Source organism: Pteropus vampyrus, unplaced genomic scaffold (genome assembly GCF_000151845.1).
Source record: "Pteropus vampyrus isolate Shadow unplaced genomic scaffold, Pvam_2.0 Scaffold213, whole genome shotgun sequence".
In the NCBI taxonomy this organism is placed as follows: domain Eukaryota; kingdom Metazoa; phylum Chordata; class Mammalia; order Chiroptera; family Pteropodidae; genus Pteropus; species Pteropus vampyrus.
In genome coordinates, this window is record NW_011888994.1 from 2,216,985 (window position 1) to 2,244,716 (window position 27,732).

At 40.6% G+C, this 27,732-nt stretch overlaps 1 long non-coding RNA gene across 1 annotated transcript in view; it reads left to right on the plus strand.

Annotated features, from left to right (window-relative positions):
* The window catches only part of LOC105300497, a 75,147-nt gene that overhangs the window by 31,138 nt on the left and 16,277 nt on the right, over positions 1-27,732 (plus strand). The window contains exon 3 of the long non-coding RNA XR_002783415.1: positions 16,293-16,428. This is a non-coding gene — a long non-coding RNA (uncharacterized LOC105300497). The remainder of the gene's footprint in view (positions 1-16,292; positions 16,429-27,732) is intronic.

Below are 27,732 nucleotides of genomic sequence, written 5' to 3' on the forward strand. Positions count from 1 at the left end.
AAAAAAAAACTGATGTTGTAAAACATGTTACGTGTATATTATGTTACCACTGTATTCTGGGAAAGAATTTGCCATCTGGGTGACGATGAAAACTGCATTCAATTTTTAAAATGTTTCATACACAGGGGATTGGAAGACATTGTCTAAAATTTTAAAAATGTATTATATATTATAAGATGGCATTTTTATTATTTATGCAAACCTGCATACAAAGCATTATTTCAAATATTTAAATAACACATAGCTTACCTTCTGTAAAGCTAATTGGGTAAGCGAGGCAGAAAAATGTACCATGTTCCATCCAGTAAGATGACATTAGACAAAGTCTACTTGACCTCTTCACCACAGTTGACATACTGGACATATCCCCAGTGAGCATTAGTACTCTGCTAACGATGTCCTCAAGTGCACATGGTATTGATCTGCTTGGGTTCCAGCTCACTAACCCCAGCTGCTCCTGGCATCCAGGAGAAGATGCTGAATAAGCAAAGAAGGGACAGACGGAGGGGAGAGTCCCTTTTCCTGTTCACTTGGAATGGCTTAGGTCACCCTCAACAACAGGAATAACAAAAATTGCACGAGAAGTCTGCCTACAAGAGAATATTGGAAAAATGAATACTAGAAAGCACCTTGGGGACTGTACCAGGGGCCACAGTATCAGCACTGACCCAGGCCCTGCATTTATCTCTGGCCCCTCCTTCAGGGGAACTTGCCCTGGGAGGTCCTCTTGCTTTTGTTCTCTCATAGCCAGAAGCTGACAGAAAGTGAGCATTCCGGAGACTTCCATGTGTTGCTGTCTACCACTTCCCCTAGTGGGGTCTCAGTGGCCCCACCTGTAAACAGATAGTACCCACCTAACCGAGTTGTGATGATGAAATGCCTGTAAAGTGTTTAGTATAATATCTGGCACAGGGTTTTCCTTCATAAATGTTCGCTGCTGCTTTTATCCTTAGTCTCTGAGCTGATGATACAGGGCTACATCCAAAGAATGGAGAAACTACGAGCTGCTTAGACACCCTGCTGATTTGCCTCTTTCTCTATCAAGGGATAGGAGAATGTGGGGGCTCCTTTCCATTAGACTAGAAGCCTAACTAGAAGCCAAGGGCTGGATTATCTATCTGTTGGTTCTTTCAAGACCCTGCATTTGCAGTTTGCCATATTAGTGTTTACTGTTTTATGTCTCACCAGTTTTTTTAAAAAGTGTTTTGAGCTGGGTACTTGTTCTTTGAGTAGTTTTGTGTAGGACAGCATTAAAGGGGGAAATGCATACATACATATTTCCAAGCAATTAACTTGCTTGTGAAAATGGATATGAGCAAATCAAGAAATGCAATGCATTTTCCACTTAAAATGAGAAACTAATTTATTGATTTAATATTGCAAGCACTGCATCGTTGTCCAGTTATTGGGAAACCTAGGGACATGCATCTAAAAGTAGAACCAAGGTTTATTGGATGATCACTCTCTGTAGCCTATGTAAATATGAATGTTTTCTTTCCCTCCAAGTGGTTAAATATGAAGAGATGCTGAGACTGAGAAGTTTCACGTCTTATTGATGTGGCAGGTTGTATCTCAAGAGGTGTTTAATGCTGTGATAGATTAAGAGCATATTTCTTTAAATGTTTGCAGTAGATCCAATAATGAGTTGTCTTCGTCCTTAAAAATATATGTGAAATCCAAAGCTAAAGTCCTAAAGTACAAAAGACTGATGTGGATGCCTTGTTTGTAACTGGTGGTATGAAACAGGGCCCTTCTCCTGGCTTCCCCTCTGGTTCCTGCCTCTGCTCAGGGTAGGGGACTTTTAACTTCTCTCCATCAGAGATTAGAGTGGGGGACGTTTCTCCTACCAACTGTGCCTCTTGGTTTCATGCCTTTCCCTATTTCTTTTCTTACTTATTTCTCCTCCAGTCTACCCCATCTCTGAGGCCCAGACAACATCATTTTGAAGTCATAGTTCAACTTCCCCGCAGCAGGAGAGAATTGCGGGGGTGGGGGGTGTCAGGGGAGGGGAGTGTTATAGTCTCCTGATACTTCTTTAGTTGGGCATTGGATCCGGTGTTTCCCAAACAAGGATGTGAACTGAGGCCATAGAGATGTCTGATGTATGATGGTGTTTGGGATCATCTTCTGACTAAGGTACCTTTAGTGAAAGAAGGCTAGGAGTGGCCAGCCTCTTGCAATGCATAGATAGTCCACATAGTGAAGGGCTCTCCCAATGCCAATAACAACTCCATTGCTTTCAGACTCTTCTAAACTCTTTCTAAATCACTTTTTTTTCATCATAGGCCTCTCTTTTCTTATAAGACCGACCCCCAGGGCCATTGATCTCTCTTTTTAGAAGCTCCATCCCAGCCCCATTTCCACCAGAGGGTGAGTTCTCTGTGTGGTAGTGTTAACTCTGTGTGTAATTTCAGCATTGAATTTCGACCCTTTGCAGAGGACATTATCATTTATGGGCACAGAATGAAAACAGAGCTGAGGATGGACATCTGACTCTAATATCTGAGCCCCAAGCCCCTCTTCCTGGTTCTGTTCCTTCTAATCCCTGATCTCTGACCCCTGGCCTCAACCCCAGATCTTATTGTGGTTCTGGCCTCTTGTCCCCAATCCTGTTGGTGTGGCTCCCTTTTTTCTACCAGTGGAGACATTTTTTCTCTGGACTCCAAATCTACCTTTCTCAGTTAGAGTGAGAAATTCACCCCTAGTGTGGTTATCTCTGAGTTGCAAGATTACAGATGGTTTTTATTTTCTCCTAGTTACATGATTCTAATTTTATTTTTTAACAATGGGTACGCATAATGTTGTACCTTCTCCCATTTGTCTTTTTTATTTGTTTGTTTAATTACATAAGGGATATATAAATACATTTTTGTAATTTAAAAAAATCAAACAACACAGAAATATTTAGAGTAAAAGGCAATCATCCCAATTCCCTCCAACGCCCATTCAATTTATCCTCTCCAGAATTTGTTATCAGTTGCTGTGTATCATTCTACAACTTTTCTATGTATTTACCTACAAACATATGCATACATCAGTTATAAATACGGAGGGAAAAAAACGAAGGTTAACAAATGTTTATTTCTTGGCAGTCCTGTGATCCACCCTCTTGGTCAGGCTCCATTATCATCTGTCTATCCTAAGGTTCCTTCTCTTTCTCTCGGTTCAAGTTCCTGCTCTGCCTTCCCAGGGCCTCATTGCCCTTTTCTGGATCGGTTCTTCCGGCCAGCCTCCTTCCTAGCCTCTGCTTCTCTCTTAAATCTTATTAGATTTCCACAAAATCACTCCTCTGCTATGTCAGCACATTTGATTGATCTTTCCCTGTTCATGGTACTACCATATTCCTTTCTAAGAGGGGAGTCAAGAGTCAGATATTCTAGTGTTAGACAATAACATACAGATGGGTAGCCCTCATCTTCCTTCATCTGAGTGTCTCAGAATTATACTTGATGAAATACTTAAAGCAAATTACATTTCATCATATATTTCTATAGGGTGGCACCTCAATCTTAACAAGGTTTAGAGGAGATGAAAGACACTTTTACCACAATCTTGTACAATTTATAAATAATAAAACTATATAGTCAAGTTTTTCAGTCCAAGGCAGACGTTGTCCCCTTAGACACATAGTTGAACATCTGATATGTGGAAAAATCCAACTGAGAGCAACAGCTAAAAATAGAATTCAGAGAAACAGTGAGTCATGGCCTAAATGAACAAATACATTAAACGATATATTAAATAGAATAAACTCGCCAACGGAACATTGAGTCTAGCTTAAGGTAATCTTCCACATCTCAGGATGTAGATGTTAGAGAGTCTTAGAGATATTGGATATCGTGAACACTTTTTGGGTAATTTTATTATATGCACTTTTTTTCCTCTTAAAGATGTGATCTGCCCCCCCAAAACACACACACACACACACACACACGTGCGCGTGCACACACACACACACACACGCACTTATTTTTAATCTTAAAATAAAGATTGGTTCAGACCAACGTTTTGTTTTTTTTCTCCCTTAAATGGCTATAAACCTATCTTGGAAATAGATAAACAACCTGGCTCCGTGGGTTTAGCAAACCGGTAACATCTATGCTAATCCCTGATCAGCCAGGTGCTTGCTTCCTGGGTGACCTTCAAGAAAGACCAGCCTCCTTGCTCTTCCTGTTCTCCAGTTACTTCAGGACAGTAACATCATAAAAGAGCATTAGCTTGCTCTTTTGCCCTCCCAGGCTGTTGCTGCTGCTGCAAGGTAGGCTAATAAATAAAAACATGGAAAAGCTGTTTGCAAAAAGGAAGCCCTTGGTCCTGCAGGCATGATTAAAAGGAAACAGGTCAGCTCAGACAGGAAGCTCTAATTCCTGACTCTGGCTCTATCCCAGGTCACAGAACCCAATCACCTCAAGCTAGGTATCAGGCTTTGTGCTTGCAGTTGGGGGAAAACAGATAAAACAGTCCATCTAGCTGGGCAGACCTGACTAAACCACGTGAAAAATCAGGCAACAGTACTAGAAAATATCTAGTGTCACCACGAAGTGTCACAGGATGTAATTTCTGTACTTGGAGTTTAAAATATCTCCTATGCAAAATCTCACATTTCTCCAGGCAGTGTTCCTTCTCAGAACTACAACTGTTATTTCCTAAGGTAGCCTTTGATTCTAGCCCACTTGAATTGCTATTGTTTCATTTGGGCTTGTCTTCCCAACTTGTGGGAGAAAGTCAAATGCTTCTTAATATCTAACAATTCATGGGCCTATAATGATCTCTCTCTCTCTCTGTCTCTCTGTCTCTGTCTCTGTCTCTCTCTCTCTCTGTCTCTCTCTCTGCCTCCCCCCCCACCTCTCTCTCTCTCTCTCCCTCCCCTTCTCTCTCTCTCTCTCTCATATACCATACAATTCACCCATTTAAAGTGCAGTTCAGTGGTTTTTAGTATATTTATGGAGTTGTGAAACCATCACCATACTGAATTTTAGAACATTTTCATCACTCTCAAAACAAACACTATATACCGTTTAGCTTTTAGCTCCCAATCCTCCCAGCCCTAGGCAACCACTAATCTACTTTCTATCTCTATGGATTTGCCTGTTCTGGACATTTCATATAATTGGAACCACACATGTGTGGTCCTTTGTGTCTGGCTTCTTTCATAGCATAATGATTTCATGGTTCAGCTATGTCATAGCATGTATCAGTACTTCATTTCTTTTTATGGCTGAATAATATTCCATTGTTTGTATATACAACATTTTATTTATTCATTCATCAAGTGATGGGCATTTGGGTTATTTTTACTTCTTGACTATTATGAATAATATTGCTATGAACATTTGCATACAAGTTTTTGTGTGGACACATTTTTTATTTCTCTTGGGAACATAGCTGTGGAATTGCTGGTCAAATGGTGCCTCTATGTTTAACTTTTCGAAGAACTGTCAGAATATTTTGCAAAGTGGATGCACCAGTTTGCACTTCCATCAGCTGTGTAAGAGAGTTCTGATATCTCCACATCCTTGCCCACAATTGTTATTATCTGACTTTTTGATTCTAGCCATATAGTGAGTGTGAAGTAGTATCTCATTGTGGTTTTGATTTACATTTCTCTGACAGATATTGATGTTAGGCATCTTTTCATGTGCTTAATAGCCATTTATATATCTTCTTTGGAGAAATGTCTATTCAAATCCTTTGCCCATTTTTTAATTGAGTTACATATCTTTTTATTACTGAATTGTAAGGGTTCTTTATATTTTTTTTACATAAGTCTCCTATCAGATATATGATTTGCAAATATTTTCTCCTATTCTATGAGTTGTCTTTTTACTTTCTTGATACTGTCCTTTGAAGCACAAGTTTTTAATATTGATGATGCTCAATTTATTTGTTGTTGTTACATATGCTTTTGCTGTCACATTGTAAGACTCCATTGCCAAATTCAAGGTCATGAAGATTTACCCTTCTCCTGAGTTTATAGTTTTAGGTCTTAATTTTTGTATACGGTTATGATGATCTCAACACATGACTGTTAACTGTCCATTTATTATATAATCAAAAGAAAATTCATGTTGAATTTTATCATCTATTAATCGTTCAACAAGTATTTATTACAAGTATTTATTAAGGGCCTATTGTGTACTAGGTGCTTGGGACACGAAGTTGAGCCTTGCTCTTACTCAGTTCTAAATGTAGTGGGAGAGACAGATAGTAGCATTATCTCAGAAGCAGCAGTAAGTACTAGGAAGAGAAAGTATAAAATGGTTTAAAAGAGTTCAGCCTGGGCACGGGCTGGAAGGGCAAGGAAGGCAGTGATCTGAGGATAGACGAAAAGGGAGGTAGGCAAATGTGGGGTGAAGGTTGGACAGAATGTTCTTATCAAAAGAAACAGCACTGAGAGTGAGAGAGGGGGATGGAAAGAAACAAAATTAGAAATGTAGGCAGGGGACAGAACAAGCAAGACCCTTTATTAAACACTTCCTATATGCCAAGTTGCCAAATGGTATAAGCTCTTTTATATGCTGCATTGTTTCAAAGAGTTTTCACTCCAACTCCAACCCTGAGAGATAGGGTCATTATGCATTTCTTGAATGACGAAACCATAACTTAGAGAGGTTAGGTGACTAATATGCCTACCTAGCTAGCAAGTGGCAGAGCTGGGACACAAACCCAGGGCTGTATAAGTCTACACCCTGCTCTTATAGTTCTGCTACATCGCCTCTGCTCATAACTGTAGTCATCCCATCAGGGGCCCTCTGAGGTTTAGGTGTAGAAAAGCCTTCACTGTGATATTTTAGTAAACAATCCTGAAGACCTAGTCTGGAAGAAAGAGACTAGCATACACACATATAGGGCCAGAGTCTCCTGGCCTTTGAATTATGAAAATGAGAGCTGCCCTACAGTAGGTCATTAGGGAAAAGCCTAGTCACCCTTATTGTCAGTAACCCAAGCTTAATTGTCCCATTAGAAGACATAATCTAAGACAAAGCCTTCTGGAGTCTCATGGCCTCAGCCTAGTGGTCACAGTGCTTCTCTGGAGATGTTGATGTGAGATCATTCTCTGCTTACTCCAAGGAATTCAAAATCATAACTGCAACATTGAACCACCTCGTGATGGTTCTTGCCTTGACCAGAGTGGTTGATTCGTCTGGTTAAAGAAAACCAATGAATTATCTGATTGCCCTCTCCTTTCCAAAGACACCTCAGCCTTTAAAGGGCAGGATTGCCCATACAGATACAGCGAGTCTGAACTCTGCAGGAGCCCATAGAAGACTGATACAGCAGGAAACTTTAGACTCAGATGAAATTTCTCACCTGATTACCCAGAAGCACGGATGGTGTGGCTGTACAGCCGTTGGGGCAGCCAAATGCCCGCCTTCTCTGCAAGTTGCAGGCTTTTAGCTTTCGGATTCTGTCCAGCTGGAAGCTCAGGCAAGAATGATAAAGCAGAGCTATGGCAAAGCTTTATGAAAAGCAATCTGTTAAAAGCAGGCAGGAAAGTTGCTTGTCTCAGACAACAATGCTTCTTGAGATTTCTGTTCACTTCTTCCCCTACCCTTAGCCAGCTTTTTCTCTGCTTATCTGTGAGGCTGAAAATGAGACTGGGAATAAATTGGCCTCAGTGATGAGCTTTCGCTCTTTGAATGCCAGGACACTTGCTGCTCCTGAAACTGGGCTTCACTGCCTCATTCTTTTATTCCAGCTCTTACCTTTATTTTATGCTCTATTCTATTTTGTATGACTGGAGGCAGTGCCACAATCTTAGAAGCCAACAAGGGCCAGGAAAAGGCCCCATAAGTGATTGAAATGGGCTAGGAGTTAAGCAAGAAGAAGCAGTACAAACTGGAAAAAAAAAAAGTCTCTATGGAAACTGGTTATTTCCTCTGTAGAAGGAGCAGTGGTTTCCCTAATTGGGCTAGTGTTCCCGTGTAAAAATTGGACCTGTGTTGGCAGATCTTATCAATTTTTCAAGCAAATCAGAAATCTTGAATGTAATTGGGCATTCCCTTATTCTAAAGCAAGGTGAGAACCAGGCACATTGAAGGGCAGAACCAGCTTCATAGGCTACCAGCTTGCAACCTCTGCAAAAACCATGGCCTTGAAAGCGCACACTCAGGATCCAATGAACTAAATTTGCATTATGTGCTAACCGTAGACCTTGAATAATTATTTAATCTTTTACCGTCATTGTCAATTAAAAATTCACCCATTGAGATGTTTTGGGAATTAAATGTGTTTAGCACAGGCTTAACCTATAAACTCTGTAACTAATAAACTCTCAAAAAGACCATTTCTATTCTACCTTGATTTCCTTTGAAAAGATAATTCTCCATCCTTGAAGAGCAGGTTCACAAAGACTCCTAGTGCTGAAAACTGCCCAGCAACAGGCCCTTCTGGGAGTGGTGAAGCTGCAAGCTCAGTGAAGCAGCCACTAGCTTTCCTGCAGCTCATCCAAAGCCAGAAACCCAGCCCCTCCCCACCAGGCATGCCCAGAAACTATAGATCCTGCCTTAATTACCAGCAATTAAGCCAGCTTCATCCTGCAATACAGGATCAGGCCCTGAACAGTGGCCTCCTGAGGCCCTTATAGAAACAAGGCACAGCCCTTCCGGAGCCTCCTCCACCCCCAACAATTTATTTAGTTCTTGCCCTCTCCCTTCCCACACGCAAACCTCCCTGCTGTCAGAAACACGCTAAGCCAGAAAATCTGAAGGCCTGGGCAGGGGTCCTCCCTTAGCTGCATTCTAAACCTCTGCAACCAGATAGGAGTTCTCAAAGACAAACCATAGCTCCCAAGGTTCTCTTTGAATTGCATAATGAAAGATGGAGTTTCCTGTCTTTGCCAGTATATTTTCTTCATTTGCTAAAATAGGTTTGTAAGAGAGAATTTTCTTGCAACCAGGAATAAGCTAATACATTCACTCAAGTGGAAAAGAAAATTGAGGAAAGAAAAATTAAAGATCTAATATGAGAGAAAGGCAGAGCATCAATGACAAGTGTATTTTTTAGAGGAAGACCCTCTCCATAAGAGTTGAATGAGGCAGTTTTGGGGGTGGGGAATGTAAGGAAAGATGACCCATCTAGACAAATCTTCAGGCATGCCCTCTTGGTCTCAGCTGACACCTGTGCAGACTTTAGATAGCATGTTGGTGAGAACCCTAGGATTTTGGCTCCGAGACAGACTTTGGTGAAAGTATATTCTGGATCTGAAGTGCTCTCAGACACAGGCAGGTAGGGGGTGCTTGAATAAAGGAAACTGGTTTTTCCCTCTCCTTGGAGCTCTGCCTCTGACTCAGGCTGAAACAGCTAGGAGTCTTCTTCCTCTGCTTTTGTTTGTAGTGTGGGTCTCAAGGCTGCTTTTCCTGGCCCCTGGGGAGACTAGGCATGTGGCCCACACCTGCTCTTGGCTCTGGAGCCCTGAGGCTATATGAAGTTGGTGCTCAGGGCAGCTGAGCCACCTCCATCTGAGACCCAAGGTTACAATGCGCCTATGGGAGGGTGAGGCAGGAACTTTCATGTTCTCCACCACACAGATGGCTTTGTTCTATTTACAGATCAGGAGTCAGTGGCATTTTGCAATGCACTAGTTCAGTAGTTATTAATGTCTGTCAGCCCAGTTAAAAAACACACACTTAATTGGAATTTTTAAAAGTTTTAAAATGAAGATTTAATGTAGCTTCTTCACAAATATTAAATCTTATCTCTTAGACACATCTGTGTTTACCCAAATAATCTAGACAAGGAAAACTCCCACTATCTTAATCAGTGCAATTATCTATCTTAGCAGACTCTTGTCCTTTCTTCTCTTTTGTAAAAATTAACCAGATTATAGCATGAAGTCTTACTTCACTAAACAGTCTGCAAGACTGATCACTGGATGCTTTATTCTCTCTATTCCTTCTCCTATCCTGCAACCTCATTAATTATATTCTACCAAATGGCAGACCTACAGCCTCACTGAACATAAAGTCAGCTACATACGGACAGAAACAACGTGTAACTGCATACCAAGCTCTATCAAGTCCTAATTTTTTAGAAACTATGATGACCAATTAGAAACTTGATAAATCAGATTAATAAAAAATAGTGGTCATTTTCAGAAACCTGAGAAGTTAGCGTGTTACCAAGTGGCAGCTCCATGACACTTACAGATATAAAGTCCAGATTGGGGGTGCCAGGTGTAAACTCATCGCACAAGAAAATTCATGCACAAACCCAAGCATGTTTCTGAAGAATCTTTTTCACTGGGTGGTAAATGGAGTCACATGATGAGAGAGAATTCAACTGGTAAAAGCTCTGTCAGAAATGTTAAGAACAATCCCACAGGACTAGCCCTCTCTCATTGTATCCCATCCCAGATAACAGTGGGCCCTGGACCTTCACTACTCAGCACAAATGGGCTTGCTCTATCTCTGTTTCCTTAGTTGCAAACTTAAGGAGTTGGACTAGATACCCCCTGAAATCTTTTCCAGATGTAATATCCTGAATTCTAAGACCTATTTTCTTTATTTGTTTCCTAATCCTCCACGTCCCCATTTCTACCTCATGCGATTTCACAAGCCCGATAGCCTCACCTCCATGGAGGATGAGTCACCCAGTTAAGAGAACATTATCCCTTAACCAAGGGTGTTTCAGCACCACGGAGAGCGATGCACACGCTACCACTCTACCATCAAACTCTTTGAGGTGATCTGCCTATGTCAAAGTACATTTATATATATATATATACACACAATTATTAGCCCCCAAGTATTAACATATCATATATAATGTTATATACAATAAATATTTACATTATATAATACATTGCAAATAACATCCAATTATAAATATTATACATTATGTAATGTGTATTATATAACATTATTATATATTATATTTATTATATTATATTCAAGAAAAACCATTATGAGAAAAACAGAGATGAAGCCATTTTAATACGTATATTTGCTTCCTTAGCCATAAGTCAGTTATCACATTGTAACAGAAACATTTTCTTGTGTAGCCACGCCCCTATGCCATGTAGAGTATTAGCGCTTAGTGTGTGTAAGCTCCTCCCAACATAGCAAACTCTTCTGCGGTATCTCTGGTGGATGGCTATCGGGCTTCTTCCTAGTTTAGCTTCAGGTATAGAAAGCTTAGTATTTCATTGGAGATTATAAAAACTCTATTAGGAAGATCTTCTTTTACTGAGCTGAAAGCTGCTTTCTAATAACAATTACACTGCATCCATATCCAGAATATGACCACTTCTTACCCCTCCACCACTAGCCTTCCGGTCCAAGTCACCATCATGTTTTATCTTGATTGTTGCAATAGCCTCTTAATTGGTCTTCCTGCAGCCACTTTGGCCCCGTGTAGTCTATTCTTCACAAAGCATCCCTTTTAAAAGGAGCAATCACTTAAAAATTTAAATCATGTCACTTTACTGCTTTATACCCTCTACTGGCTCACGATTTTTCTCAAAGTAAAAGTCACATTCTTTATAATCACATAAAAGATATTTTATGACTCCATCATCCATCTCTTACTTCACTCCCTACCACTCTTTCCTTCACTCGCTTTGCTCCAGCCGCACTAGCCTGTTTTGCAGTCCCTTGAACACTAAGCACACTCCTGTATCAAGTGCTTTGCACTTGCTGTTTTCTGTGACAAGAAGGCTCGCTCTTCAGATATCTGCATGATGGTTCATTTTCTCACCTCTTTCTAGTCTTTGCCCAAATGCCACCTTAACATTGAGGCCTTCCCCAACATTTAGGACCCCGCACATCCCCTCTTCTTATTTCACTCTTAGGCAGTGATTGGTAAAATGCTGGTAAATATTTAAGAACCCAGTTGGGGGCAAGGTCCTAATTTGGAGCATTTGCTGATATCTGTGACATAAGTTCTCCCGCCATGGCCAACCACAAGCTACCAATGCGAAATCACAGGAGGCAAAAGTGAGAAAGGCTAACAGCCAACTCTCATCATCTGGCACAGCCCAGCTGAGCACACCTCTGCAGGTAAAGGAGGGAAAGAAGATACAGCATTCTCCTGGGGCTGAGTGCAATGGTGGCTATGGGGTTGATTCAAGAGAACCCCAAAGGAAGAAAATACTCACAAGGAAGGAATTTTGCTATCATAACAGGGAGCATTCAGCTTTCTCTTTTTCCAGCCACTTTTGGAACATTTAAATCTGAATATTCTGTTCACTCTTTGAATGCCACATGTTAAAAGCCAAATTCTTGACTACTCTTCCGAACCAACATTTGCTGATATTTCAGGGGACCACAATTCTCAACATCTTTGATCTCTTGCTCTTCTTTACCTTATACATGTACTCTCAGTAGTGCTGACTCTCCAGAATAATAGGACCATCATGTCCTAGGGTAATTTACCTCCATTGCCTGTGAAGACATGGGAATGCTCACAGACAGCAGTGTTTATCAGCAACTGTCCATTGCTCCTTTCTCTGGTCTGACTATATTCCATACTCCTGCCTTTGAGGGCTCTGGGAGCCACTGAGTCCATGTCATCCATCGACTTATCTTACAGATAAGTTATAGGAAACACAAGTACTTTATGATTGGCTGATGGGGGCGGGGGCGGGTGGAAGCTCTCACTCCTGGCTTGACTAGAGAATTAGAAATATATTTGGCCTTCTCACCCTGATCAAGACAGTCAGTTTTTACGTATAATCTGTTCTGGTTTTGAAGAGAAACAATGCTCGGTTAATTGGACAAGAATTGCTATATACATTAGCTTGGATTTGCCAAGGAACAGATGCCAAGATGGGGTTAGATATGCAAGAGATCTCTTGGAAGAGAGAGCAGGAGGAAAGGCAAGGAGAGCTTTCAGACTGCAGTAGAGGTCTGACATCTGTGGAAGGAGAGAGGAAGAAGAGTCTCAGACTATAGTAAAGTTTCAAGAAAGATTCAAGCCTATGGGGAGTCCTCGAGACAAAGTTATCCTTGGAGGAGTCCTGCATCTCACAATATGAGCCTGCCTCAGTACCCTTGCCATGGTGGTTGGGGACAACTGGGGTTAAGAATGACCTTAGAGTGAGTGTAGTGGTGGGTCCAGAGGAGCAGCAGCTGGGTATATCAGTCTTCCACCGCAGGAGATCTGAGTGGTGCATTTTCATGGCCACCATGATATGTCCCTCTGTGGACATTGAAGGAGTCTCTTGCCTATTCCCAGCTTCCATTCCCATTGCTGCAAGCTCTGTCCTGTGCTATTAGTTGTTTCTGGGAAGCAGTCTACACTGGAGATTTCAGCAGCAACCCTGGGTCACATTCGATACCTCTTGGAAGAAGTGCAAATTCCCTCTCTCTTCTCCCTACTCAGATTAGACATCCAGAACATTTTTATTTTTTGTTTCTAACCATATTTTCTGATAGTCTGAGTGGGATAGAAATGCCAACTGCAATGAACGGCTACCCTGGACTTTTCCAATCACTAATTTAAATTCAGTGCTCTGACAACGTCCTTTCAGTGAGGAGGATATCTGGATGACCTCATAAGTCAAAGAACAACATCCAGTCAGGTGGCATTGGTTCCCAGAATCCACCCTCTCCTTGCCTCATGTTTGGTAAAGAATTTATTTAAAAAATACTTTCCCCAGAAGAACGAATACAGTCTTCATTGATACCACCTCAACCACATCAGAGATGCTAGAGCTTGGAATTTTAAAAACTAGAGCAACCCATTTTTTTTTAAGAAGAGCTTATATGAATAGACTGCTCAGCCTATTAGTTCCAAAGTAACTTTATTTGTATCTGGTTTTAGTTTTGCTTAGATTGCCTTACAGAAAGAATGCTGTCCTGCATTAGCCTGGTTGCGGTCAAGTGTAGTCATCTTCTTCGAAGTGTGATATTAGCAGGGAAGAAGGTTGTAGGAGTCAGAGATGGGTCTCTACACAGTGGTGGTGACTTTCATGTTGATTATGGACATTCTTCTAGAAAATAATTATTAAAGGACAAACACGAGCGCATGTAGAGAAAATAGTTGTCACTCAGAGTCAGATGGGTTAAGTTTATTAGTCTGTAATTTACTCAAAAATTATTTATTTTATCTCTAGTATTATGATAAAAACAGATGTGATTTCTGTCATATTAGCTCTTAGTGTCTAACAGGGGAGAGAGACAATAGCACAAACAAGCATTCTGAAATAACCTCAGTGCCTTGGCCAGACCGCTAGTCTAGGCAAATATGCTGAGCACAAATTTAACAAAGTGTTGGACAGAGTATCTCATGATATTATTGAAGGCAAAGTGTCATTAATGTGGGCTAGATAATAATATAGTCCCATTTTATATTTGGGTCCAAAAAATGAACTATTCAAGAACAGAGTTGAGGACATGTGGGCCAAGATAAGATTTTTTGGAAGAAACTTGGAGAATTTGGGGGGAAAAGCCAGCATAACTCAGCACTTCTCTATAGTGGCCCGAAGCCGCTGCATCTGGAGTCTACAGTACAGGGCACGAAGGGTTAACTGCAAACCGGAGTTGCTGCAACAGGGACATAATGGTCCAGGGGGATCACTAGTGCCACCTAGGAAATACCAGCAACTCCATTAGGTGTGGTCTGACCCACTATCATAGACGTTTTAAGTCACAGTCTAATTAGAAGTTGTTATCAAAACACACCACTGAATATTTTTTAAATTGTAGTTTCTTGGCAGAACACCAGCAGGGAGAGGTCATAAGATATAATGCATGCCTGGATTAAGGTAAACAACAACAAACAAGATCTCACAAATAAGTTGTTATAACTAACAATTAAAATTAGGTCCAAGTGTTTTTGTTTTATTCCGAAAAAAAAAGAAAAATATTGAGCTAAGTAACATTGAGAGCTTACTATGAGCCTAGCAATAAGCTAAATGTTTAATATGCACTGGCTCCTTTAAGACTCAGAGCAGTCTATGAGGTCAGTGCTGGTATCTGCATTTTACAGCAAGTGCTAAGTCAGAATATGAATCCAGGTCTGCCTGACTCCAGAGCTTACTCTCGATATCACTAAACAATGCTGCCTCTTGCAAGTAAAATTTTTCTTCTTATAAATAATGACATGAACAACATCAACTTTTAAAAAATGGGAAGTGTGTTTTAATCAAGTATTTGTACAGTATAGGAAACATTATTATATATTTTCATCAGGCAAAGTATCAAGTCTATAATAATAAAAAAATTCCATTTTTGAAGGTACATTGCAAAAAAGTAATGACAATTAGTACCTCCATGTTTACTGATAGTCTGATATACTTAACACAGTTTTCTCTAAAAACCAGTAAAAGTCTTATACAGTAGTTCCCCTTTATCAGCAGAAAATACATTCCAAGACCTCTGGTGGATACCGGAAACCGCATATAGTACTGAATCCTGTATATACTGTGTTTTCTCTTATTCAGACATACCTAAGATAAAGTTTAATTTATAAATTGAGCACAGTCAAAGATTAATAATAATAATAAAATAAGACGGTTGTAACAACATACTGTAATAAAGTTATACAAATGTAGTCTCTCAAAATATCTTATTGAAAAAAATATGTATCTTATTGTACTGTACTCAACCTTCTTGTGATGGTGTGAGATGATACAATGCCTATGGGATAAGTAAAGTGATGTACTCAGAATGGTGTGCAACTTAAAACTTAGGAATTGTTTATTTCTGGAATTTTCCACTTAATATTTTTGGACCTTGGTTGGTTTGCCATGGGTAACTGAAACCATGAAAAGTAAAACCATAAATAAGGGGGGAACTACTGTATTATATACTTCAGTCTCAATTTAAAAAAAAAAAAAATCTAAGTCCACAGTTATATATTTTTCCTTTGTAGAATTCTGGTTTTGTGTTTATTTGATTCAGAAAGAGTTTGAGAACAAGACCTGGCTTTTCATTTAAGGCTTTCTTTTCTTAGAATCTGATCCCTGGGCAGTCAGTTTTTGTGATATATATGCTCAATATACAATAGATATTTTTGCTCTGTCACTGTTGTTCACCCAGCCGTCTCCATCCCTGAGTCTTTCTTCTTGGGAGAGTCAATATGCTTAGCTCTACTGTATGGACCTCGATTTCCTTAAACCAGTTATAATAATCCTTCCCTTTTGTCAGATGCCCGCTTTCCCAAACTTCCTTGCAGTCGGTGGTGGCCAAGGCACCCAGTTTTCACCAATGAGATATATGGGTGAAGTCTGCTAGGGGCGTTTTAGGAAAGGTTTTATTTTCAGTAAAGGGACAGATACCAAAGGAAAAGCTTACTGGAGCTACACTTTGTCTCTCTTCTACTTGCTTTTTATTTGAACATGCTACCAGGAAAGGCAACTTTCATTTTGGGACCATGAGGCAACATGTTGAAGCTGAGCAGAAAACAAGAAGGCCTGGATCTTTGGTCTGGTCCCTGAGCTGCTGAACTAAGCCTGCCACTGTCTACCTCCTGACTACTTAGTAGGTAAGGAAACCAAATTGTTAATTGTGTCAGCCACTGTTAACCAAGTTTTCTATTTTTTGGTATAGAAGCCTTCCTAACTTATAAGACAAGATTCTCCAATGATATACATCAAAGCAATGTTTACTTGGTCACTGATGTTAAGATTAAAAGTCACATGCTCTTGCCTTGGTGATTGTTTCACATTCTTGGGTTTGACAGGCCACTTTCAAAAGGCTGGTTGTAACATTATAATAGAAACAACTGTATAAATACACTTAGTATTTTTCATATGTATTCAATATGAAATACATTTTAGATGAAAACCTGCTACTGGCATTGACTTTTTCCTCCAAGGATCACTTGTGAACATCTGAAGGCCCCTGAATTGGGAAAGGCTGACCTAGCAAGCCCCCATCCTCCCACTTAAAGCCGTCCCCATGGCTACAGCTCAGAGCCTGGGCAAGGGTGCTGATCACAGGGAGTGTGGCTGTGGCAGAGTGCTCATTAAAGGAACCCAAACACGTTCAGAAATACGATTCCTGAAGGTTGCACTTAAAGAGTAAATTTGAATCAATCATAGACATAATGCTTTTGAGTGCTTAACAGTTGGTTTAATTAAAGCCTCCATGACACCTTGGATTGGTACTCCAGACCTGGAACTCCGTGGCCTAGAAGGGTGGGTGATGCAGTCCTAGGATGATGAAAGGACTAGGACACAGGCTGCTTCCCTGCTCTCCCCTGGGAAGGCTTGCAGCGATTTCCCAGTGAAGAAGGATTGGAAGTTAACATCTGAGCTGAAGGACTTGTTACTTGTTATCAGACATAATCACGGTTAGTAAACTTTTGAGCAAAACTACACTCACTTCCTTTTTCATAGTATGGGTTTAGTAATTTTCTATTAATCGCCTTTTCATCTTTGTAAGCTTTCAAATGAAAGAGTCGCTTCAGGGTGATATCTGGAATGGACCCAGTTGGTGATTTTAGTCAAAATTCTTATCCCTAAAGTGAGCCTCAGTAGTGAGCAGAAACACCCCATTCTCCTCCCATCCTGCTTAATAGGCTAATATTTATAAAACACCTCACACAGTGCTCATGGTAAACACCCACAGATAATACCTTTATTTCCCTGCCCGTACAGAATTCTTTCTCAGCACTGCTTATATTTACCATGAATAACTGTCATTGTCGTCAGTGAGGAGGGTGATAGTCACACCATGTTCATTTCTACTCATATCAAACCTTAAAGTGGACAGCACACTGTAATAGAGAGACAGTAAAAAAAATTCTTCCAGCCGAGACTAAAAATTTACATCTTCTGAGGAATATCTAATGTACTGGGAATGGTTAGCCTGAACTAAGCAAGTATTAGAAGAATTTTGTTTGATAAATGTCTTCAACTGTATGAAGGGCTGTCACGTTGAAGAGGGCTTTGATTTGTTCTGTCCAGGCCCCAGAAGACAGAAATAAGATCAATGAGTGAAAGCATGAAAGAAGTTATTTTTTATGTCTACCTGCTTTAGTAATGTAGTTCTCAGGAATCCCAGGCTAACTTGAGACATAACATTGTTGGTTTGAAAATTTAAGAGACACGGAACCAGGCCTACCCTTTTTCTAGCCCAAATCAGACCACAAAGATCACACTGAGATCTTTTAAGCTAAAACATTGAACTCTGCTTGCGATTCAGCCCCCTTCCACACTGTGACCTGTAACAAAAGGGACAGGAGACCTCTCTAATCCTAGCTTGTCTGGGACCCTGTCTCAGCCCTTGACAGCTAAAGATTTGTAACACTAGCACGAGGCTCAGCATTATGCTTCAAAGAAGCGAAAAACACAAATATTACATATGCTTGAACCAGTTCATAGGGGGTGGGGTCTGCTGGAAATAACAATGTTATTCTAAAGCAATTTATTGGGAGTAATAGAAAAAAAAAAAGAGGAAAACCATTATGTAAATATAGGCTGTTCATAGCAATTCAAAACCACTTGCCTTGAAGGAATAATGTCAGTAGAGGGGATGTGAAAGTCTTCCCCCAGTGTGAGTTATTATTCCTCCGTGTTGTTCATATCAGGCCTGTATGATTATTAATGACATTTCCCAACACTCTCACACATTTCCTCTCCTAGTAGAAGGCACTCTTTCCATCGCTTCACTGTTAGGGGCTCTTCATCCTCGAAATCCTGAAATACCCAACATCCATCATTCCACCAACGCCCCTCTGGGCTTAGAGGAATAGTAATGGGCTCTTCTGAGGGTGGCGTGGTGATGGGGGAGGTGATGCCTCTTCCTGACCTCTGGCTTGAGTGTCCTGAGGTAACCAGGAGTCCAGCTGTTCACCCCTGTGAGCAATTATCTGAGCACAACTCTGTCTGCCTACAAAGAAAAACAAGGTGAAACCTCTCCCCTAAGGGAAGGGCGAGAAATGTATTTAAAGTCATAATGAACATAACCTTTTGTATACAGGCCTTGAAAATAATAATAATTAAAAAAAAAATAATAGACTAGTCAGTAATTTTTTTATTTAATAGCTTTATTTAGATATAATCTCCATATCATAAAATCACTCATTTTAAATATATGATTCAATAATTTTCAGTAAGGCTACAGTTATACAACCATCACTACTATCTAGTTGTATATCACTTCCACTGCCCACCCCTCAAAGAAACCTCATGTCCATTTACAGTCACCCCTCATTTCTACTCTTGGCCCTAGGCAACCTCGAATCTACTTTCTGTTCCTATGGCTTTTCCTGTTCTGGAAATTTCATATAAATGGAATCATATGTGTATGACTTCTTTCACTGAGCCTAAAATTTTTGAGGCTAATCCATGTCATGGCATGTACTTCATTCCTTTTTATTACCAAATAAAATCCCAATGTATGGGTATACCATATTTGTTTATCTGTTCTTCAGTTGATAGTGCTGCTGTGAACATACATGTACAACAATTTTGAATTTTAAGGGTTTATCTAAAATCTCATCCTATATCTTCTTTCCAATGGGCTAAAAAATTATTCCAAAGATCCAGATTCTCCCATCTGAGTGCCACCACTTGAACTTATTTTCTTCTCCATATCTTCCTTCACATCTGCCCTCGCCCATTCTTTTGCAACAAGATCTAGTCCAAAACTTCTTGCTATTCTCCAGAAGGCTATGTAGAATCCATCAACATACCTATTTAAATATCTTATTTCAGACCGTATCCCAACTATTAGAATGTTCTAATCAGCTTCCTTTCATCCTGTCTTAAGATCTTCAACCAACCCCTTCTGCCCTCGCTTTGTGAGGCATAGTATAAAGGCCTGTTTCCAAGACTTGGAGACACAAAATAAGGCCATAGTTCTTAGTGACTTTTAGGTGCAAAAAATCAGATTCGAGACAGAGACAGCCATTATGTAAAACCAGGCACACCTTCTCTAACAACGTGCTTTTTAGCTTACTCAGAAGTTCTAACAATCCCAAAACTCATGGTTGGAAGCTGAAGATTCAATTCTATTTTAGAAAAAAAAAAAATCACTCATTTAAACATGCAGTAAGTTTAAAACTGAGCAATACTTCTATAAAAATAGTGTAAAATATTTCCCCCTTTTATTCAGATTTCAAAGTATAGTACATAGTCACACCTTGTATTCCCTACAAAGAAAGTAAAATTTCCATTTATTCTAGTGTAGACCTAATTCATAATATCCAGTTGGTAAACTTTCTGGCCTTGCTGCTTCGGGAAATTGGACTCCGATATCTAAAGGAAAGCCTGATTTTTTCCTTAATTTCATGCCTTGGCATGTACACATATGCATATGCAAAAAGCATCAAAATTCCTAGAAACAAGCACAATCACTGACCTTATTTCTTGAGGAAGGATTCCTTAAAGTTTTCTCTGTAAACCAATCAATTCAACCTATAGCCTCAAAGACAATGCTTCAGGGTTTTCCCCTCTGTGTAAAAGGAAAAAGTTGGACACATTTATAGACAGAGCTTCAAAGGTTGAGGAAAAGCCTGTGCGAGCGCCAGGTCTGATGTGACCCCAGGATGTTTTCTCCCAGGTCATTCTTGTCCCCTTCAGATTTCCATTTCCAGTAGTCACCAGGTATGTTCCAGAAGGTGAGTTTTCAAGCAACTCTCCAGAGCCCAGTCTCTCCTATCAAAAAGGTGTGGTATCCCCAAAGCCCTTATTTATTTAATTACCTCACTTAAGAGATGAGGTTGATTCTTAACAGTCAGTTTCTCCTTTCCAATATTTCTGGGGGTAGAGACTTTTGTGAGTACTGCCAAGGGACGGAACAAAATCTAATCAGATACCAGTCAGAGGTGTCCTTTTAGTAATATTAGGTCTTTGAGAGCTTGTGAATGTCCTATGAGTGGTGTGTTGTTGATTGAGAAAATAAATGAACCTCAAGTTGCCTCCACTTGAGGTGGTTATGGAAGAGATCACACTTCGTGGGCACAGCACAGGGAATTGTGCGGCTTGCTAACGTCTGAGGTTTTCTGAAACCCCATGCTTCCATTAACCTCTAGTTAGCTTCAGGTGGCTAAAGGAAGGCAAATAAGAACAAACAATATGTTGATTCCACTTTCCATTCACTCTCTGAGTTCTTCAGGAATTTAATGTCTTTTTCCTGTTCATCGATTATATAATTCCTGTTGCTTTAGGAAGTCACACAATTTTTTCAAACCCTCTTGGCAATTTCCTATCAATAAATGGCAATTCCAACAAAAAATACTGATGGAACAATTTCTATCCAAACCCTCTGACCAGGTGCTGATTCTGTGTTTTGTTCTAGCTTGCTTTTTATTGCCTGATAAATAGAATTTGCTTTGGGAAGAAACAGACAGGCTGTTAGGCTTTGACTTGACTTCAGGAATTCTGACGCAGTTTCAGTTCGGGCCCAGGGAGTTTTTCTGTTCTCTGACTTAATCATGTTTCAGAAAAAAGAGTCCTGAGAATTTGTTTTGTAAAGAATTTTTAAAGCTTTCAGGCTAGAGTCAATGAATAGCTGAAATTCAGAATAATGCAAATTTATCTTTTATCTCATTCCATTGACAAAAGGCCTGTTTGAAGATTACCATCTGATTGAGTGAGATAAAAACTTATTAATTGTCCCCAAACTAAGATTGGGAGGCATTGTGAATCAGGCGCAGCTTCTGGGAAGTGTGAAGAACCCTGCTTTGTGTCTCAGTCGTCACTTGCCACATTTCTAGGCAAAGAAGAAGAGTTGCCTGGAAAATGTGACCTTCTCCCCAAGGGGGCCTCCTTTTTCCTTCAGCGCTGCTCCTCTGGGTTTTTTGGACACGTCCCTGGGCTAAGCTGGGCCAGGGCTCCAGCCCTCTTGAGCAAACGCATTTTCAGTACATACTGGCTTGAATAATAGTCTAAAGAGTCTTTACATTGTGTGATGGGATGGAGGAGTGAACAGAGGCATTCTAATCCATTTTTTAAAACGAGCACTTGTTTTTTTTTTTTCCCCAGGAGATATGACTGGAGAGGGGAAGTTAATCTGAAAATAGGAGTGATTTAGATGAAGTATTAGGAAGAACTTTCAGATGGGAGATATTGAACTGCCTCCTCCACAAAGTGGAGTTTTCCTAAGAAGAGTAGACAGTTTAGTGCTGTGTGGAGGTGGGAAGATGAACTATATTACTATTCAAGTTTGCTTCTGGCTGTAGAACTCTATAATTTCCTTCTGGATATGGTTTCTATTTTTGGAGCAGCAGAAAGATTTAATTTCAAAGACAGGTAGCAAAACTGCTTGTGGGTGAGCCTCTGGGGCAGGAATTCTTAAAGTGAGGTCTCTAGCCATTAATGGAGGCACATCAGAGGCCTATGAACCCCCTGAAATTGTATGTGAAATTGTGTCTCTGTGAATATTTGGGGGAGAACATTTATAGCCGCCATCAATTGCGCAAGAGCGTTGATGATTCAAAAAAAAGAAAAAAAGGAAACCAGTAAAAATCATTGCCATGTTGGTAACACATAGACCTAGTTTATTTTAATTTTGCATAGTATTTCAACATATAAGAGATTTTATTTATCCATTACCTTGTTAATGAGCACTGTAGCTCAAAATGTCTTTTGGGGAATAGTAAACTGTCCCCTCTCTGAATGTAGGCATGGGAAATTTAATCCTAAACCCACTGTCCCGCTCAGCAGCTAAGACCATGGACCACAGCCAGTATCGTGGTGTGTCTCCCCTGGGCCACGCCCAGTTTTCTGTTGCTCCACATCTCCCTGCTCTGTTTCCTTCAGATCGTAGTCTTTGGGGACACATGACTTTCCCTTTCTGTGGTGAAATTCACCCATGGAGCCATGTTCCCAAAATTGGTTTGTTTACCTAGATTGTATTTTTTCAAGAAATAATGTAATAAGCAGGCAGCCATGAATGTCTTGTTCACTCCTGGTAGGTCTGAACTGGAGTACTGTCCTCACTGCACTGCATCAGTTCTGAAGATGGAGATGGTTTTATGTGGTCTGAATACATCTCCCTGGCCTTAAAAGAGGAAAAGATATTCCCACTAGTGATGAGGGTGGCTGGGGTGGGTGAGGGTCAGGAGTGGGTGGCAAGAGGGTGTGGGGGGCACTCTGGTTCAGATGCGAGGGGAGCCAAGAAAATTACTCCTGAGCTTCAGTAACTCTACAGTTCTCTGTCCTATGTGAGAGGAGTTTCCTCTCATTCTCGATGGGAGACAATAGACAGAGGGAGAAGACATTTTCTGGGATCCTGAAGTCATTCACAGATGAGGGTTTATAGAGGGGACATGGCTCATATTTAATTTTTTTACTGTAGCCTTTCCATCAACTATCTCAAGAGCGGTACATAGAACATTTCTCATTTTGTGAGATTATCCTGCTTTTTAATATTTCTGACAGGTGTCCTGTAGTCCCTTCTGGAGTGGCAATCTGTCCCTCTCTTCTGTTATGCAAATGTGCTCACCCCGTTTTTGTTGTCAGGGAAAGGATCAGAGATGAAAGATGTCCCTTCTAGCCTAGTTCTTCTGTCACTTGTGTATTAAAATACTGTGAAGCATCTAAGGGGCAGACAGACTTGAGAGCTTACTCCTCGTTACAAACCACGCCATTTCTTTCATGCTTTTCCTCTGCACTGTTTTTGTGCTTGCATTGCTTTTCCTACAGAGTCTCCCTCCCGCCTCTGTTGCTGTGGCTTTGTATTTTGGAGCTCTCTGATTTAATATTTGACCTTTACTGAGACAGAAAGCATGTGAGAAAGCTGGACTGTCAGAAGACGAGGACAGATGACATAGGGCTGGCGTCGGTATAGAGTGCTTTCTTACCCGCAGCATCTGTATTGGGTTATCTTTTAAAGATGGTACCAAATTTAAATTGCATAAGATTAGAATATTTCTTAGAGCCAAACATTTTTTTTTTTTTGCCTTTAAAAGCTAAAGCAGGATTTCTAAGACTTGTGGAAGATCTAGAAGATTGGAAGAGAGAAAGATGTGTTGGCAGATCACCAGAGCATGGAGTTAATTATGTCTCTTGTACAAATCTGTCAATATTTTCCTTCTCAGATTAAAACCGCACTCTCTCTTCTGAGAGACTATATGGATGACATTAACCACTTGTGACCCTTTAGAGAAGGAGGCAGGGCTTTATTTGCGGAGAGTAATACAAATGTAAAACAAACAGGCCTAGAATGACAAGCTGGGTCTCATACACAAATCACTTTGAAAAATCTGGCCGAATGGGAGGTAGGTGAGAAGGCAAGAAACTTGTGACTCATCACTGCTTTCTGTCCTTGAATTGTGATTTATAGACTCTCAGGGTTGAAGGGGAACCTGAAGAACTCCCAGTGCCTTCCTTCTGCCCTGCAGTTTTCACCCTCCCTTCCACCCTCAGCAAGCATCTCCTCTGCCCTGCTTGGCCATGCCCAGGCCTCGGAAGCTCTGTGCTGTCAGACTTAGCCTTAATATTGAGAGGAAATCTATCTTCCTGTGGCTTTCACCCTTTGGGACTGGTCTCTCAGGGCTTTGAGAAGGTCAAGGATTACCTGCCTCTGGCAGTCTGTCATGACTACACATCAAATCAGTCCAGAACGGATGGCCATTTTACCTATCAAACTCCCAGGAGGCCTTGCCAATTCCTTAACCCTAAGCCCCCAACACATCATCTACAACGGCCTGCAGCCACTGTTGGCATCATCTACATCCCCACGCTTCCCAGTGTGAGCCACGCACCAGAACATCAGCATGCCCCAGAGCTTATTAGAGATAAAGAATCTGGCATCCCAACCCCAGACCTACTGAATCAGAATCTGTGTTTTAACAAGATCCACTGAGCAGCTGTTCATTTGCACATTCATATACACAGCCTCACTTACCTGTGTGGCTTATGAAGATCCCTAGCTGACTCTGACTTGTGCGCCTGACTCAGGGCCCCAGAATGTGGGTACACAGTGTCACCGGGAGTCATGACCCTGTCTCAGAAAACTGGACTTCCACAGTGGAGATGGAGATGGTGCTTTCAAGGAGGATACCTTGAAAGATGACAAAGACATTATGAGGGGAGCGCTTTGAGGACATCCTCTCAAGGAGGTGATTTTGGAGAAGAGCCCTGAGATGTACCCCGCAAGACTGGGAGACACAAGCCTCAGGAAGTTTCTGCGCTTCCTCTGGTGTAGGCCCTCAGGCCTGCTTACTAGGAAGAGCTCCAGCTCAACGACTGAGAGAACGGTTAGATTCTGGAGCCTTTGTAAATTTCCCAAGTTTGTTATTATTGTTCTTAGTCTCGATTTACTCCTATAATTTACTTTTTAAAGATTAATAGCAGTAAAAACACTTGAGGAGCCAACTTCCCAAAGATGGCAGGGAATCGGGGAAGTGACGAGTCCATCTGCCGCTCACAGCCGAGCCTGCAGAGAGAGAGCCCCCAGAGCAGGAAAGATAGTGTCAGCGCAGTGGGAAAAAAAGAGGAGTCAGGAGCCGAGGAAGGGAGCGGCAGAGGCCTGGAGGTGGACACCTGCTGACCATCGCCTCAGGGTTTAAGTGGCAGGAGGACCATGTGGTGGACTAGTGAGCTGTCGTTAAACATGCACCATTAGATACTGGGAGGCAGTGCAATGTAGTTGTGGCGAAAATGGAGCTTACCAGCCAGGTAACCTCAGTAAACCTCTTAACCTCTCATTGTCTCATTTCCCCATCTATGAAACGTAGATTACAATGGCATTTCCTTCATGAGAGCATTGTGAGGATTAATGTGCATGTATTTGTGGTGGGCAGGGTTAAGTATGACACTCTCTTCTACCTCTTCCCTGCATCTTAAGGTTCTAAACAGTTCCTAGAACCCCATCTCCTCCATAGAGATTTGTTAGGAATGGGCGAGCCTCAGCCAGTTTGGGTCTCTCCCCTTGGATGCAGATGTGGAGGCATGCAGCCCTGACTCTATGGCATTCTTCAGATGGTGCCTGCACATAGTAGGACAGAAAGACAGTAGGAACCTTGGGACTCTGCTAATACCACTGAGCCTCTGCTCGAGTCAGTCCTGAAGGCCGTCGATCCCTGGATCCAAATTATGCGATCCAACACATTTCCTTATTATTGAACTCCATTGGGATACAGTTTGATGATACCTGCAGGTGGTATCAATGTATCAGTACTGGTACAAAGCTCTACATAAAGTGCTTAACATAACACCCAGCACATAACAAGCTCTTGAAAATTGTTAGACCTTATTATTAGTATTACAGACAGTGTACAAGACACATGCAGATCTTTGCTGGAAACAGCATTAATCCAAAAGAGATACATCACTTTAAAGGAAGTTGAAAAGCAACATCTAGTTACCTACTATAATCAGACAACAGTAAAAATCCTTCCACCCCACCCCCATACTGTCTTACTTTTCACTTACAGGAAAATCACTAAGAAAACTAGCTGATTGAAAGAATTTTAAGCCATGCTCTAGCCTCAATACAGCTTCAGACCCTCCCCTCTCTCTTGATCTTTAAATTCATACAATAGAAAAAATAATAGCTTGCCAGCCGGAGGACAGGGGGCTGGACCAAATGGTATCTTTTTGTCTGTTTCTCTTCATTTTGAGAAGCTTTAAAAATATAGAAAAAGAAAAAAACAACATAACTGGCACTCATAGTGTTGTGTTTGCTTCATTTAATAAAATAAAAATTACAGAAAATAGTTCGAAGACTCTTGGATCAATCCCACTTTTTGGCTGATGGATATGAATGGGTTTGATTCATATTTTTACAGCTTATTTTTATTTATGAATCCATGAACAGAATATTATTTTACTGTGTTTTTAAATTTAACATGCCTGGTAGGTTATAATTCTAAAACTTGCTTTTTTCATTGAGCATTATGTTTTTAGATTTATTCATGTTGGTACACATAGACCTAGTTTGTTTTAATTTTGCATAGTATTTCAACATATAAGAGATTTTATTTATCCATTACCTTGTTAATGAACACTTGATAGTTTTCAGTTTTTTGCCATTATAATTATGGTAGCAATGAACCATAATTATATGGAACCCTTGTATGAGACCCATATGTTTAGATCTCTTTCACACTGAAATCTATAGCTCAACGCCTAATGCATGAAACAGTTAACTCATCAACACATATTTATTAAGCCTAGTTGGGAATGGAGTAAAAAATTGGACCAGAGAATCTTAATTAACAGCCCTAGACTTATATAGGGACATGGTCTACAGCAAGGAATTGTGAGTGCACTTAGAAGTAAATATATATACCCAAGAAAACAACTAACAATGCAAAACAGCTAATAATGCTAAGTATCGAATTAGAAGGACAGTCAGTGCTGTTAGAATTTAGAAGATAGGAATTTGAAGTAAGGTGATGAGCAAGCAGCATGTTATTCTGGATCTTGAAGGATGAGTAGAAGTTCAACAGGCAATGGAGAGGGTGTTCAAGGCAGGGTCAAAGATGTGAGAAAAGGTAAAGAGGTGGGAAGCACTGTAAAGTCTAGGCTCCGGGTGAAGGGAGACACAGGAACTCCAGGAGCAGTTACAAAATCTGATTGGTCAGATTTAGGACAATGATAAAACCATGATTTGGTGGTAAGCAAGAATGTAGATATTTCTTAAAGTTGATGTGGAAAGCTGGGTGTAGCCAAAAAAAAAAAAAAATCAATAAGGGGTCTGCGATTGATTATTGTTGAATTTGAGCTACTCACATTTCAGTCAGGTGATAATATCCGTGAGGCTGTGAGAAATGTGAGCCTGGGGCTCACAAGAGAGATGAGGAGATATAATAATGTATGAGATAATAATGAATGGAGATATGTCTGCTATATTGTTCTCACATTTTTCCACATAAGAATGGCTACACTTA